The sequence below is a fragment of the Corvus kubaryi genome, unplaced genomic scaffold (assembly GCF_017639235.1).
Source record: "Corvus kubaryi isolate FWS band 111438036 unplaced genomic scaffold, C.kubaryi_AGA036_p1.0 37367, whole genome shotgun sequence".
Classification (NCBI taxonomy): Eukaryota; Metazoa; Chordata; class Aves; order Passeriformes; family Corvidae; genus Corvus; species Corvus kubaryi.
In genome coordinates, this window is record NW_024581119.1 from 2,352,335 (window position 1) to 2,368,305 (window position 15,971).

The window sequence follows — 15,971 nt, forward strand, 5'->3', positions numbered from 1 at the left end:
AGTTCTGGTGCCCTTAGTGCTGACTGATGGCTTTAATCCATGTTTTCCGTGGGATCCTGTGAGTTCTGGTGCCCTCAGTGATGACCAATGGGTTTAATCCATGTTTTCCATGGAATCCTGTGAGCATCCCGTGAGCCACCACCCCTTGAGCATCCCCCTTGCTCCCCTTCCTTCTCCCCCTCCTCATCCCAGCTCCTGAGGGGCTCCTGGCAGCCCCTGGGTGCTGCTAGAGCCGTTTCCGAGGGCAGCAGGCAAGGAGGGAAGGAGGAGAGGCAGCGATGAGTGCTGGCATCTCCAAAGTGCCATCGCTCAGGGAGTGATGCCGAGGTGCTGCCGAGCATCCCTCACCCTGCTGGGTTGACTCTGGGTGAGGTGGAGGGGCAGGAATTCAGTAGGGGCACGGGGAGAGCTGGAATCCCTCTCCATCCTCCCCCCTGAGCTCTGGCGCAGGGCGAGGAGCAGCGAGGGCAAAGGGGGGTTTGTGCCAGCCCTGGAGCAGATGGAGGAGCAGCCGAGCTCTCTCCGGCACGGAGGAAATTAAAAAGGTGGGATGCAGTCAGGGAGCAATGGCTCTGGCGTGTGCTGATCTCCTGTTCCTGCCCTGGCAGTGCCCAGGCGTGGGGCACAGGGAGGTGACACTCTGGGGACATCCTGCTGGCATCACGCTGTGCTGGCAGCGCCCTGGGGTCACTCTGGTTTGTGCTGGGGGTTTGCCCAGGCTGAGGGTGAGGCGAGCTGGCACCCGGAGCCACGGGAGCATCCAGCCTCTCCTGCTGCTCCGTGGTGAGCTGCCCAAAATTCCTGTCAGTCAGGGAGACAGGCAGCCTGTCCTTCCTGAGCTGTTTGGTGCCGTGCTGGGCTCTTCCAGCACCTCACGGGGGTTGCATCTCCGCAGCACCTTTCTTTTAATTAATATTTTCTCATTTTAACCCAGCTCTGAGGTGCAGGTTGAACTCCCACTGAACAACCACGGGCAGACAGAGTTACTTTAAATGGGAAAAATTTCCTTTTTGGAGTGTTCCTTATGGAAGTGGCATTCAGGAGGGCCAGGATCAGCGCTGTCCGGTGGCTGGTTGTGATTCCGAGAGATCCAGCCCGGGTTAAGTGCTCAGCAGTGTCCATAATTGCACCTCTAAGGGGAAGTATTTTCCTTTCATCACTGTTAGCCTAATTACTTTTGTCAATGGGAGTCCTGCCCCATAAATCAATAAGGAAGGGAGCTTTGCTCGGCTGTGTAGGAGAGGAGGTGCAGTTCTGCCGCCTCCCCTTGGCCCTGCAGCAAATAAAGGTAATAACAAATCTGTATTTGTGCTTTTCGTGTTTGCTGTTACCTGGATCTTGTTGGCGAGATAACACGGGCAGAAGAAAAGCAGCGCTCTCTCTTTTTTTCCCTTCTGCCCGTGTGTTTTCATATTTTTAAATTAACCTTATCGACCCACCTGTGGCAAGCAGGGCTCTGCTGGCTCCTGGCTGCCAGGGCCTGGGGGAGGCTGAGATTTCTGCACCAGTCACAAAATCCCAGAATGGTTTGGGTTGGAAAAGACCTTAAAGCTCACCCCATTCCCCTCTGATATGGGCAGGGACACCTTCCATCAGCCCAGTCATCTTGGGGCGTTTTCATGATGAAGTGTGAAGGTTTTTGCCCTTTTATAACCAAACTCCAGCGCTTTGTCCCGTTTTTGTCCCCCACAAACGTTCACCTGTCCCTGGTGGAGAGCTGAGGCTTTGTAGGACGTGGGATTATTATTATTATTATTATTATTATTTTTTGGGCTCTTTAAGCAAGCAATATGTATTCCAGACTAAGAGGCACTCAGGAAATGAAATTGCTGGCGCTGCTGCTGCTCGGAGGGGAAACCATTTCCGTCCCTGCTAATGGAGGAGGGGTCCTGCTCTCGGCTCTGGGGTCACAGAAACAGCAGCAGCCATCAAAAGAAGGGAGAAAGGAAAGCCAAACATAGCCAGGGGAAGCCTCTGGAGGAGCTTGCAGGTTGGTTGTGTTCAGGTTTTTCTCCATCCCCTGGGGTTTCCATAACATCTGGAGCAGCTGGACATATGCCCAGCCCTGGGGGCAGGGTTTTGATCAGGAAAAGCACTTAAGGAAGCTCCCAGCACCTCCCCAAAGGCTGTGTGTGGCCCCTGGATTAACTGCAGCCAGGGATGAGCCCCCTCCAAAGCCTTCCAGAGGCTTCTCTAGGCCTGGGTTAAGCTGACAGGCTCTTAAAGAGGGATATCCCTGCCTTTCCCATGATGTGGGAACTTCAGCTGCCAGAGAAGGGTCGGGGCACGGAGGAACGAGGTGAAATCCTGAGTCCTTCAGCCTCTCCAGGTAGAGCAGAGGGGTTTTTGGCTTTCCCTGCAGACAGAGCTCTGGAGACCCGGCAGATCCATGCCAGAGCTGTGCAAATCCCTGGCTGCGCCTCCCGGGGTGGGAGGAATTAGGAACGTCAGGTTAAATGAGCTTTTTTTGGGAAGGGAAATCCTAAGAGTGAGCGAGCTCGGAGACTTTAAAGGCTGGGATTTGAGTTGCCGTTGCTGTTGATGGATTTAATGTGAAATACAAAGAGTGGGGATGGGAGGGGGTTGTGGAGGGATGTCAGGGGTGTCTGTGAGGTGGCTGGGAGGTGACAGGGTGATGAGGGAGCTCTGTGGAGTCTGTGTAAGAGGGGAAAGCTGCAGCTCTCAGCTGCTGGAGAAACACCTCAGGCAGCTGCTGCTGCACGAGACAGGAAAAGCAAGGAAGGACCCCGAATGAATCCCAGAATCACTGAGGTTGGAAAAGCCCTCCCAGACCTTCAAGTCCAACCCGTGGCCCATCCTCACCTTGTCACATCCAGTCATTCCCTGGGGACTCCGAACCACCTCCCTGGGCCACCCCTTCCAATGTTTAACAACTTTGCCATGTAGAAATTCCTCCCCATGTCCAACCTGATCCTCCCCTGGCGCAGTTTCCTCTCATCCTGCCACTGGCTGCAGCTGGTTTTGGGTTGATGCTTCACACTCTGCCTCTGCTCATCTTCTAAAAATCCTCCCTGGATTCAGTACCCGGCTGTGCCTGACCCACCCACGGGACTCCAGGCACCGGGAAAATCCCTGTTCCCAAGGGAGAGCCCTGTGTGCCCTCAGGCACCCTGATCCCATCCCGGCCAGTGGCTGGAAAATTGATTTTATCACTGCAAACCAGCACAGTGCTGGGAAATGCAGGAGAGCTTTATGCATTTCCTTGAAAACCACGTTAATGTGGCAGTTTTTGATAAAATAAAGGAATGGGGCTGGAGGTGAGAAAAAGCACACATATATATATATATATATATATATATATAATTTCTCAGTTACTGCTCCCAGAGCTTTTTTGATTTGACTGTTTCCCCTCTGATGTGTGAAATCTGAATCCGAATCCCGGCTTTCTCAGCTCCCTGCCTGTTGACCTCGTCAGAAACACTGAATACAAGAGGGGAAAAAAGAACAATAAATTGCTTTCTGTACCTCGAGTCAGGAAAACCCTGCGCTTCCCCTCACAGGCAGACTTTGCCATGTGTTACCTCGCCGCGCTGCCTCCAGGTTACCTCAACAAGAAAACTTAATTGAGGCAATGTCATGAGAGAAGGGTACATCCATTTATACAGAACCACTTCTGTAGCCTGTTTCACTTGCAGCACACCCACAGCGGGCTCCGTGTCTCTCAAGGTTGGTTTTTTGGTTGGTTGATTGGTTTTTTTTTCCCCCCCGGTCGTCTTCCCAGCAATAATCTCCTTTCACGATGTTTTTCATTCATGCACAGGCAAATACTTCCGAGCTGTCACTGTGGGTTGTGTTGTCGTGCCCGTCCCGTGTGTAACCCACGAGTGCCGGTGCATAATGAGGGGAAAATCTCTGCTGCCGGACTGGATAAAGGGTGTGAGAACAGAGGGATTATCCCTTGCTCTTCCCGACACGGAGGTGACATCGGGAGGCTAATGGGAGGCTTTTTTAGCAGTAGTTAGAGACTTAACAGGCTGTGAGCGCTGCCTCGCTGGCTTTACACAGCCAGATGGGAGCTGGGGATGCTCAGAAGTTGTTGCTGAGCCCGTCCCGAGCTCGCTCAATGGCTGGGGCTGAACCCCGGCGGGTTTGAAGCTCCTTTGTAGCACAGGAAGCAGCGCTGGGTAATTTGGCTGCCTCAGAGCCTCCCGTTCCCCTTTTCAGGCTGGCTCCTGCCTTTAGAAATAACTGGAATTTTCAGACCTGTGGCTCTCCTGAAGAGCAGATCAGAGATGCTGGTGCTGTGCTCCCAGCTCCTCGGTGCTCGCAGGTGGAGGAGCAGGTGCCGAGAGGGGTTTGGGGCTAAAATTTTGGCTCCGTTCGTTGCCCCCTGAGTATCCCAGAGCACCCCCTTGCAGGCAGGAGAGCAGGAAGGCATGGGGTGCAGCCCCCAGAGCATCTTCCCAGAGCATCCTTCTCCTCCAAGAACTTTCTGAGCCCAAACTCAGTTCCCAGCACTCTCCTGCCTTTCCCAGACTCAACATTTAATAAATGGCAGTGGAGTGGGTGGGGGAGCCGTGTTTACCCCGTGCCTGCCAGGCAGACAATGAACCTCCTCTTGCCCAGATGGCACAGGCTCTCCTCCAAGCTGACAAACAGGGCTGGTGCCATTGAAACGGGCCCAAACACAGCGAGAGTGTGGCAATTCCAGCGCCTCCAGTGACCATCTGGACACACAAACTGATTTTCTATTTGGATAATAAAACCTCTCCTACGTCTCCAATATTAGCCATGTATGGGGATGCTAATTGATTTAATTGAAGCTCTCGATGTTGAGCCGTGGGCACTGCCAAGCTTCTCAGTTTGGGTACGTGGTGGGGTTTAATAAGTGTTGGAGGGGAGGAAGTTGGGGGGTGAGTGCTCTGCTGTCGAGATTTTAGGAAAGGAAGGGCTGTGGGAAGTCCTGGAGTATGGGAATCACAAGTTCCTGCTCCAGAAAGGAAATGGAGACGCTTCTGCTGAGCTCCCCTGAGCAAAGGGATGGAATTTGGCTGCTCTTGGTAGTGCTGGAGTCTTTAACTTACCAGTTAATTTTAAACAAAGGTTGTCTTTTCATGTTTTATTTATACATATTCACGCAAACACGTATCAGATTTGGTTAGATGAGAAATAATAAATAATAAAGTCGTGGCCAAGTGATTAATATCCTTTATTTTTGGACTTTACTAGCATCTCACAACTTGGCTCATGATGTTCTACAGGAAAAATCCTTCATTCAGAGACTTCTAAAGTAATGAAAACCCTCTCTACTCCTTGAAAAAACACTTGCTGGGCTCAAGAAATTTAAATTTTTCGAGAAACACCACTTTTGACCTAGAAGATATTGTCAGGGCTTCTCTGCCAAAAAATTATCCCAGCCTGCCTCTTTTTGTTTTTTCCTTTAGATGACCTTTTTTCTAGCAAACAAACCCAACAACAACAAAAAAAGCAAACCCACAACCTTGCAGCAAAGTTACCCACTTAAAGGAGAGGCAGAAAGTGACCTCCTGCAGCAGGGACAGCATCAGAGCCAGTCGGTTTAGGAGCTATTCCCACACAAGCTCAGGCTTTTATTCGTGAATATTCCAGCTCATTAAGGAGCTTTATGATATTACGGATATGTAGAGGGGGTTTTCCTAGGAAAAGCACTTTTCCACTTGAGCTTTTGCCACTCTTGAGGGGAATATTTTGGATTTTTTCCCTGTGCTTTCCCCTTGTTTCAAACAGGAGGGATGCAGTGGCTCGTGCTGGCCTCATTTCCTGCTGGGTTTGCTCTGTGCAGACTCCCCAGTAAGGGGTTAATCAGGAAAACGCAGCCAAGCACGTTTTGTGAAGGTTTGGAAGGGAGGAAAACAGCTCAGAGGAGGCACCTGCAAACCACCAAGTTGTTGGCCCGAAATCCTTTTATCCAGTAGGATGGTTGGGAAAGGGGAGATAATTCGGGTTTTAGGAGCAGGGATGGGTATTTTTAAAAGGTGGGGGAGTCCAAGTGAGTGCTCTGGGCTGCCAGGGGAGGATCCTGAGGGGAGAAATGACAATTTTCTGGGGACTTTCGCCCGTCTTCTCAAGGGTGGAGGCTCCTGTCAAGTGGCTCTCGCAGGAGACTTGAGGAATCGTGTCCCCTGATGTCACTGCACTTGTTAATTGGGCTTGACAGATGATAATGAAGGAGAGGCTGTGGCTGAGCAAGGGCAGAGGGAATGGCAGCACTCCTGGGGGAGCAGGACAGAGCAGGAAAATCCAGATGTCCAGGAGTGACGTGAGGTCACTCCAAGCATTAATCTTTGCTATTTCTGCTTCCAGAGGTGGCAGGGGAAAATCAGTGACTCCGAGCTGGGCAGCCTGTGAAGGTTATTTATCTCCAGTTCACAATCCTGGCTTGGCTTTGCTGTTAAACCATTTATGAAAATGAGTTTTTTGGGGAGGGACTCTCCTCTTTTGAGGGTGTAGAGAGGAGCAGATGTGGAGGGGGGGTGACATCGTGGTGCTGTGTCCCCAAAATGCATCCCCGTTCCCTGGAACTGCGGTCCTGTGCCCACGTGCCTTATGGCTAGTGCATAATTAGCCTTAATTAGCCTGGAAAATGGGGGGTTTTGCCTTTGCTGGGAGGTCAGCGTGTCCTCCCCTGGCTGGGTGGACATTGTGACCTTGGCAGGGTGAGCAGGACTCAAATGCTGGTGGTGTGTGCTGCTCCATCAAGGAGAGGGATCGACTCCTTGGAAAAGGTGGGATTTTACCCCCCAGGGGCAGGATTGGGCTGCATTTTCTGCCTCTTCTCCCCATGGAAAGGAGGTGACAGCCCTTCCCTGGCTGCTGAGAAATGGAGCTGTTTCAGAGTCCTGAGCAAACGGCCGAGAGCTGCAGTTGTCCCGTGCCTGTCACGAGAAGAAGGGCCTTGTTCATCCTCAAATCACACAGAAGTGGCACCTTTGGTGGGGCAGCTGCATTTGTAGGATGCTCAGAGGCTGCTGGGTGCCACAGGCAATGTTTTCCCTGAGCTGAGAACCTGCCCAAGTCATGGGGACTCCTGCTCCAAGGTTAGTTTGGAATTCTCCCTTCAGCAAAGTGATCCTCGCCGAGGATTTTCAGCTCCCTCTGATGTGTTGTCTCCCCTGACTGTGGGCTCTCTTGTTTTCCCTTGTAATTAGCAGGAAGCTGCCTGAACAAAACACTTGTCCCTGACTGGCAGGAGCACAACACCCACTGATGAGTCAGGGGAGGAAGAGCTCCTGTTTAACTGGAAAAGGGGATTGGGGGAAAGGAAGGGGAAGAATTGCTGCCAGAGAGCTGTGGGATGAATGACATTTGTTTAAAGACACATAAGGAGATTAATGATGGGAGTTAAAGTATGAAAGCAACAGGGCCTAAGTGTGGCATTAATGGAATCCATTTTCTCCACCATCTCCTGCAGGAACTCTTTGGAAATACAGAAGGAGGAAAATCACTGTACAGTAATAACTGTTATTTATGTAAGAGAACAGCTTTGGATATATCAAAATGCGAGGTTTCAAGGTAATAACTGGGCCCTCACAATCATTGTTATCCATTTAAAAGACAGTTTCTGTGATGATGAAGAGATGGAGGAAATAGCCCCAATCCTGCAACGGATCCAAAATGAAGTTTATTTTATTATTGTTGCCATTAGTCAGTTCCCAATCTGATAGGATTGTGTTAAGAAAAAGGGGAAAAGGCTGGAGGAGATGATGGGGCTGGTAATCACCCTTGCAGGATTTGTTGGGACCATTTGATGGGCTCATTAGAGACTTGGGGCCTCGTCTTGGCTCCCTCCAGAGCCTCCCTCCACTGTGGCTCTGTTCCTTGGGCAGGAAATCCATCTTGCACAAAGCAGGAGCTCAGCTTTTCTGCAGGAATCAGGAGAGACTCATGAATGATTCATGGGGAGGGATTGGGGGTAGCAGGGAAGGATGATAATAATATTCTCCATGTGTCAAAATATAACAATAATTTGACCAGCTCTAATTTTTAATAACCACTGGGTTTGGGAGCAGATGTGATGGATGAGCTGGAGCAAACCATGGTCTCCCAAGCTGGCTTTTCACTTCAGAGCACCAAGGCCACTCTCTGAAATATTAGAGCTGTATAAAACCTCTCAGGCTGTGGGAGGAAGGAGCAGAAAGCTGAAAAGGAAGGGACAAAGGGTCTGCTCTGTTTTCATAATTCCAATTAGAATAAGTGTTGGACATGATCTGTAATTGATCCTGGCTCAGAGTGGCGCTGGAGTGGGATTTTTATCTCTAAACCTCCAATCTCATGGAGTGAAGCCTTTCAGAAGGGTTTTCCCCTTTAACCCTGCAGGGTGTTATTGTGAGCATGGAATGAGCTGAGAGGGGTGGCCAGGAGTGGGTGACAGGGAGGGGAGGTTTGGGGTCACAGTTTGCTGTCCCAGGCGTGGCCCAGGACATCTCTCCCATGGGAAGAGGCAGGGGAGGATGATAAAGCAGCCCTGTTTCTCCAGGCAGGCTCTTCTGGCTGGGATAATGAAAAAGAATTGGATTTGTGAGGGCAGCTGACACAGCTGGCTGTCTCCAAGATGTTTTCATTGCTGTGCTAAGAAGTCTTTTACAGACTTGGAGAAGTACTGGGAGCATGGTGCTGCCTGAGGCTGCCAGCCCTGACTCCTCCCGTGACAGCAGCGAGAGTGAAGCCCTAGCAGAAACCCCCAGCAGGAATTCCAGGACCACCCACTGGAATACGAGACAGTGGGAAGGAGCCGTGGGAAAGAGCCTTGGCAAGGCCCCCTGCCCTCCCCTAAGTGTGTGCTTGGGCTTGCAAGTGTCAAACATCAATGCTGGCTTCAGCTCTTGCAGGTATCCTCATTAAGATGGTTGGAAGGAGGAGGATTTAACGATCTGAACCATGACTTCAATTAATCAGTATAAATGTTGCTTATTTATAACATAAACCCCAGCCTATGGATAACTCTGTTGTTTAATTAAGCTTATCACTGGGAAGCTGATCCCGTTCCTTGCTGCATTAATGTCACTAATTCAGGATCCCCCCCTAAGAAGCTTCAGAACAGACTGCAGGGGATGTAATTCACTCCACTCACTCTGCTTTACAAGCCTGGCTGGGTCTGGAACGTCTCAGTCCTCACCCAGTGCTGGTGCTGATTCCTCCCCGATCCCGGCTCTTCCATCATTCCTGACATCCCCGGGAGCCTGGAACAGCTTTTCCTTCGGGTTTGTTCAGCCTTGTTCACTAAGAGTTTTTATGTCTGCTTTAATTTGCTCTCTGCAGCTGAGCCTTTTCTGTGTCCTTGCTTTCCCCCCTTCCTTTCTTGCTCTTCACTTGCCCTCTCCAGTTTCTGTGTGGTGTCTTCAAACTTTTCCAGATGCAGGAAAATCTGTAATGAGCTCCCAAGCTGAAAGCAAAAGCTGTTTGCCCAAAAGTTGTTTACCCACACTGGAGAGCCTTGCACTAGGAACCGCAGAGATTGTCTGGGAAAACTTGGAGTAACTTTTTAAGGATTTCGTGGTTGTTTTTCTGCTGTGCCAGGGGTTCTCCAGGCAATGTCTGACACCCCCCACTTAGGGGTGGTCTCCAGAGGATGCTGAGACAAATTGCTCCGAGCGAGGATGTTGCTGTGCATCACTTCACTCACTCAGGGCTCTGCATATCCCTTCTCTCAAAAAGCCATCTGAAAAACAAAGTGGAGCTGCCTTTTTTTGGTCCAAACGACCAGGAAAAGTATCCTGGGATTAGATGAATGAGCAGTGTGCTGCTAAGATGGATAGAAAGGCAGGGGAAACCACATCAGAGTCCAGGGAAAGGCAAATTGCTGTTTTTCTTTCCCACCCAGAAGTCAGGGAAGAAGCCATCAGGGCAGAAGGATTGCAGTGGGCAGAGCAAACGAACAAGGGAAGGCAGGAGGATGTTAAAGCAAACCCATTAAATCAGCTGAAGGCTGAGTGGCAAAAAAAGAAATAAATAGAGGCTGTGCAGATTGATCAATATTGGATCTGAAGGGCTTCCACATCTGCTGTGGCAGCTCCTTAGCATCTCATTCCAGCGTGACTCAGCAGCAAAAGGTGTTTGTTCTGGCAGGAAAGCACAGGGATGAAAACAGTCCCGAGGCACGGCAGGGGAGGGCTCGAGTGTCCTTTCATACCTGCATCAGACCCTTTGATGTGGTTTGAGACATCTGGATCCTCTTCAAGAGGGGTGAGGTTTCCAGTGTCACCTTTTCCCACCTTTATTCATCTTTTCAGCTTTCCTGTTGGAGCAACCTGGTTTAGTGGGAGGTGTCCCTGTCCATGGAAGGTGTCCCTGTCCATGGGAGGTGTCCCTGTCCATGGAAGGTGTCCCTGCCCGTGGATGGTGTCCCTGTCCATGGAAGGTGTCCCTGTCCAGGGATGGTGTCCCTGTCCAGGGATGGTGTCCCTGCCCATGGAAGGTCTCCCTACACAGGGAAGGTGTCCCTGCCCATGGAGAGTGTCCCTGTCCACGGAAGGTGTCCCTGTCCATGGAAGGTGTCCCTGTCCACGGAAGGTGTCCCTGTCCACGGAAGGTGTCCCTGTCCATGGAAGGTGTCCCAGCCCACGGAAGGTGTCCCTGTCCATGGAAGGTGTCCCTGTCCACGGAAGGTGTCCCTGTCCACGGATGGTGTCCCTGTCCACAGATGGTGTCCCTGTCCACAGAAGGTGTCCCTGTCCACGGAAGGTGTCCCTGTCCACGGAAGGTGTCCCTGTCCACGGAAGGTGTCCCAGTCCACGGATGGTGTCCCTGTCCACAGAAGGTGTCCCTGCCCACGGATGGTGTCCCTGTCCATGGATGGTGTCCCTGCCCACAGAAGGTGTTCCTGCCTGCGGATGGTGTCCCTGACCACGGAAGGTGTCCCTGTCCACGGATGGTGTCCCTGCCCACGGATGGTGTCCCTGCCCACGACAGGGGGGTGGAATTTGATGACCTCTAAGGTCCTTTCCAACCCAAAGGCTCCCAAGCATAGTTTGACTCTTCCATCCACATTCCGCCATGTGGCATTGACTTGTTTATCCACGTTTCTGCTTCCAGGGATTCCCACCTCCCAAAAGATCTGCTAACGGTGCTGACTTTGTGATGCCCTCAAATGCCTGAGGATCGAGGCACAAGTGTCAGGTTTTGGTGGTAGAAAGGCTGAGTCTCTAAACAAGGCTTTCTGAAGCCTCCTGGCACGTTAAATCTGTTTATTGGCCACGTGGTCCTGGAAAACCTTGAGGAGCCACTTTATCTCTTCACTCTTCATCCATCATGAGAGAATGAAAATCATTTCCCCTATCATTTGTCTGGCTCATATCTTTATAGGAATTGCCATATCTACATCCAGCATGGTGGGTCCTTGTCCTTGGGTCCATCTTTTAGAGATTTGTCACAGCAGCAGCGCCCAGGGATTTGTAACAGGAATAGAAGTGGTGCAGATTATCTCCAAACTCTCCATGTGAATGCAAGCAAACCCCCAGATCCCTCTGCAACATTTGCTCCCTTCTCACCTTGGCGTTATGGGTACATCCAAGGCCGTTCGCTGTCTCTGTGTGTGGATTAATCACTGGGTGGGGGAAGCCAGGACCTGGCATTTCCCCCCTCCATCCTTGGGGCTGAGCTGTGCATCCCCTGCAGTGCACTGGGGTTTGCCAGCCTGGGAGGGATCAGGCACAGCTGTGATGCCCCTGAAGCAGGGAGGTGCTGGAAGGAGAGCAAATGCACTTTGAGTGCTGAGATATCTGGAAGGGTTCAGAGGAGAACGGTCACTAAAGCCCCACTTAATGGAAATTCAGTGGCTTTAGAGGGACCCTCAGTTCCGTAAATCCTCTACCCTGCTGTCTCATCCTCACCAGGATGAGAAGAAACGGCCTCGAGTTGCACCAGGGGAGGCCTGGATTAGATATTAGGAAAAATTTCTCCATGGAAAGGGCTGTCAAGCACTGGCACAGCTGCCCAGGGCGGTGGTGGAGTCACCATCCCTGGAAGTGTTCCAAAAACGCGTGGAGGTGGCACTTGAGGACAGGGTTTAGTGACCATGGTGGTGGCTTGATGATCTTAGAGGTCTTTTCCAACCTGTGATCAGAAGGAGGTTCAGGAGATGGTTCCCCCTGCAAGGCAAAGTGCCAGGTTTGGGAATATTTCTGTCCTTAAATCCATGTCAGTCAGAAAATCCCAAAGCGTTGCAGATCTTTGTGTGTGCTGGAATAGCCACTGAAACTCAGCCACCTCTGGGGACGGAGCTCTGGGATTTTGTGGGGTTGTGGGTACAAAACACATTTATTGAGGGTATTTTGTGGGGTCTGGGTCCTTTCCTGCCTCAGGCTCTTCCCCCCACTCTGCTCTCCAGCCCCAGATCCCACAGCTCCATTACTCATTGCCATCTCTCAAATCCATCATTAGAGCCATAAATCCTACTGGACTCTCCCATTTGTTTGTTGGCTTTTTTGTTGTTGTTTTTGTTTTGGAACTCAGGATTTCTCCCCATTGTTTCTTCCTTCCTCATTCTTTTTGCTTGCCTGGCAGTGGCACTTGGGGTTTCTGTGGTTATTTTTCTTAAATTTATACTCTCCACTGACTTAATTAAGTTCTTGCTCCTTTCTTGGTCTTGCCAAGTTTATTGGCCCCACCAGGGCTTCCCAGTGCTCTCTTCCTACAAAACCACAGCTGCTGCCAGTCACCTGAGACCACGAAAATGAGCAGAAAAACTTCCTCTGGAAACTCAGCTTGACATTAAGGAAGCAAAAGACAGGCAGAGAAACGATCTTCCCAACCCAGGCCAGCGGTTTTAGGCTGGATTCCTAAGAAAAGAAGATTTAGGCATTTAGGGGATGTGGGTGGCCATGCAGAAGCTTGGATTTTTGGCAAACTCTGGTCCAGTTTGACAGATGGGGCTTTGCAGAGGTGCTGAAAATCTGGATTAGAGGGCAGTGCTGGGGGGAGCTCCTGCTGGGAACAAAGTTTCAGGGAAAACAGAAAAAAGCCATCCCATCACACCACATTCACCTGTGCAGAAACAAGCTCCTGGTGGCTGGAATTCCCTGGTTTTGGGGCTTTCTGGACATGCAGGAGAGCCCCTGGTGTTCATTCTTCCAGAGTCAAAATCCCATTCCCTACAGCAGCCCTGACCTTACACCTCAGGAGGGTTCAATCCCTCATTCTTCCTCCTCCTCCTCCCTGCTTTTCTCTCCTCGTTTTTAGGAATTCTCTGGGCAGGTTTTTCAGGGCATGGAGTGGGATTTAACTGGTCACAATCCCAGTATTTAAATCCCCACATCAGGACTTCCTCACAGCTGCAGTGCCTCAAGTCTGGCTGTGGAAATCCACAGGAGTTTCCCTTTAAAATCAGTTTGCCACCCTGCTTTTTTACGAGAGGCTGGGCTCAGACCCCATGAGCCAGCTCTGGCTGGGACATTCCTACTCCAGACCCCCTTCTTTTCTTCCTGTGCCCTTCTACTCCTCTCTTCGTGCTCAGGGTGTTTGCTGCTGCCTTGGAGAGTGATTTATGTTCCCAAAATCAGGTGAGATGAGGAGCCTGGCAGGGTTTTTCCCTGCCTGCCCCTGAGGGAGGATGTTTCTGGGATGCAGGGATGATCCCACTGAGGCTTTGCATCCCAGCATGACGGACAGGTCACCACCTTCCTTCTCAATTTTCCTGGAAACTCCAGGTGTGGGGGAATGTAATTCTGATTTGATGTACACAAAGCAGTTATTAAAGAAGATAAAAGAGAGATTGTGTTCCAGGCAGCAGGAACTAAAGCCCTCAGCTGTTTTTATCACGTCTCCCCTCCTGTCTCTCTCCCCTCTGAATTTGCTCTCTCTGGATAGCAGGAATGAGAGGGAAGCTCCATTTAAATGCAGATTTCCAGTGCTGGCCAAGAGCAATAAATAGCCCTCTGCTACCCCGACCAGACAAACATTATCAAGCCTCTTTGTGAAGGAGATTTTATGTTTTCAGATCTCCTTTTTTCCTTGATGAGATGCTCTTTCCTCGCAGAGTAATAGCGTGTTGACGCCTTTTTATTTTATTTTTAAGCAGCACTTCAGAGATTATAATGGAAATACAATCCCACCTGTTTCTCCACTGGAGCTCCACTTGACAGCCCTGTAATGAGGAACTGTGCAAATTTCTTCTCCTTTACTGTACTGACAGCCTGAAGGGTTGATACCTTATTCAGCCGAGCAGAAAAGCACAAAATAAGGCAATTTTGGCAACAATTTTGAATTCCCTGCCCCTGCAGCCTCGTGGTTTTGGAGGTGGTTTGGAGTTCACGAGGTGGGGAGCAGGAGCAGCAGGTCTGGGGTGGTCCCTGGGGCATCTCCTGCTGTTCCTCAGCAGGACAGGGGTGTTTGAAGAATGAAATGTTTTCCCGGAGTGCTTTTGGGTTTCCTGGTTTGGAGAGGAAGGACTGGTCGGCTCCAGTGGCAGGTGCTGGATCTTTTGGGTGGCTGAACTGGGCTGGACTGGGATTAGAGCTCTTAATTTGATAAAGGGGGCATAGAGGATTTGAGGATTAGGGAATGGTGTGGCCAGCAGGAGCAGGGAAGTGAGGAGGCACCTGGAATTCTGTGTCCAGTTGTGGGCTCCTCATGGAGTAAGGGACATGGAGGGGCTGGAGCATGTCCAGGGAAGGGGCTGGAGCCCCAGGAGCGGCTGAGGGAGCTGGAAAGGGGCTCAGGCTGGAGCAAAGGAGGCTCAGGGGGGACCTTGTGGCTCTGCACAAGTCCCTGACAGGAGGCGGCAGCCGGGGGGGTCGGGCTCTGCTCGCAGGGAACAGGGACAGGAGGAGAGGGAACGGCCTCAGGCTGGGCCAGGGGAGGCTCAGGGTGGACACCAGCAGGAATTCCCCATGGAAAGGGTTGTTAAATATTGGAATGGGATGCCCAGGGAGGTTTGGAGTGCCCATCCCTGGAGGTATCCAGGGAAGGGCTGGAGGTGGCACTCAGTGCTCTGGTAGGGATTTGGCACAGGTTGGACTCGATGATCCCAGAGAACTTTTCCAACCTCAGTGGTTCTGTTGCTGTGTTTACAGCATAAATCAGAAGAGGTTGTAGGTGTGATCTTAAGCTGTCATTTGGGATGTTTAGGAAATACTACAGGTACCTTTATGTGTTTTTCACTTGGAGGGACAGCCTATGAACAGTGAAATATCCTGTTTACCAAGCCAGTGCTGTGTTAAATCTACATTTTCAAGAGATGCCTTGAGACGGAAATCGCGTTTCTGAGTATGACTTTACATTTCAAAGGTATAAAAAGCATCTGAGAAAATGTAAATAAATAAAAAAATGCCACGAACAGGGAAAGGTCAGCTGCACACAGTTTGTTGTATGATCCTGCCAGTAGCATCTGTTCGCTGTTATTGTTATAAAAATGTGACTTCATTAGATTTTGGATGAATCATGAGTTGGGGAGTGATGTTGTAGCTGCCTTGCAGTGGGATCAGCCTGTCAGGGCACATATGTTGGGAGTCTGGCTGGGGCAGGCGGTGCTCCAGGAGCCACATGGCCTTGGGGAATGGAGGATGGAGCGTTTCTGCTTTCTGAGCCCTGCTCGGGACCAGCTGAGGGTGGAGAGGATTGGATTTCTGAGCTGGCTGAGCTGGCTGGGGCACTGAGTCAGACAATGGCTGGGTCTCACCCAGCTCTGGGAGACAGCTGTCTGCAGCTCAGAGAGCACACAAGTGACAGCCCTGCCTGGCCCCCGGCCGCTTCTCTGGCACAGCTGAGCTGTTTGGGGTGAGAAATGAACGTCCTTCCTCCCCCTGGAGAAGTTTTTCCAGGGGAAGAGGCAGGAGGGGTTGAGCATCTGCTGTCACAGAGTGCTGTGCTTGGGGCTGGAAGGGCTGTGGCCACATGGCCCCATCCTGGGTGGGCTCAGGGATGTGGGGCTTGGGGAAGCCACAGGGAGCTCCTTGTGCAGCCCTTGGCTCAGCAGAGAGGACCAATTCGTCCTTTCCCAGTTCCTGGCTCAGCAGAGAGCACCAATTCCTCCTTTC

At 51.1% G+C, this 15,971-nt stretch overlaps 1 protein-coding gene and 1 long non-coding RNA gene across 2 annotated transcripts in view; one reads left to right on the forward strand and one right to left on the reverse strand.

Annotated features, from left to right (window-relative positions):
- GRIK4 (glutamate ionotropic receptor kainate type subunit 4) overlaps positions 1-15,971 on the forward strand; it is a 176,122-nt gene that overhangs the window by 89,838 nt on the left and 70,313 nt on the right.
- On the reverse strand, positions 11,906-14,956 carry LOC121667489. The gene is made up of 3 exons (XR_006017078.1): positions 14,945-14,956; positions 14,431-14,439; positions 11,906-12,023 (listed from the first exon to the last, which is right to left on the reverse strand). It is a non-coding gene; the product is annotated as an uncharacterized LOC121667489 (long non-coding RNA).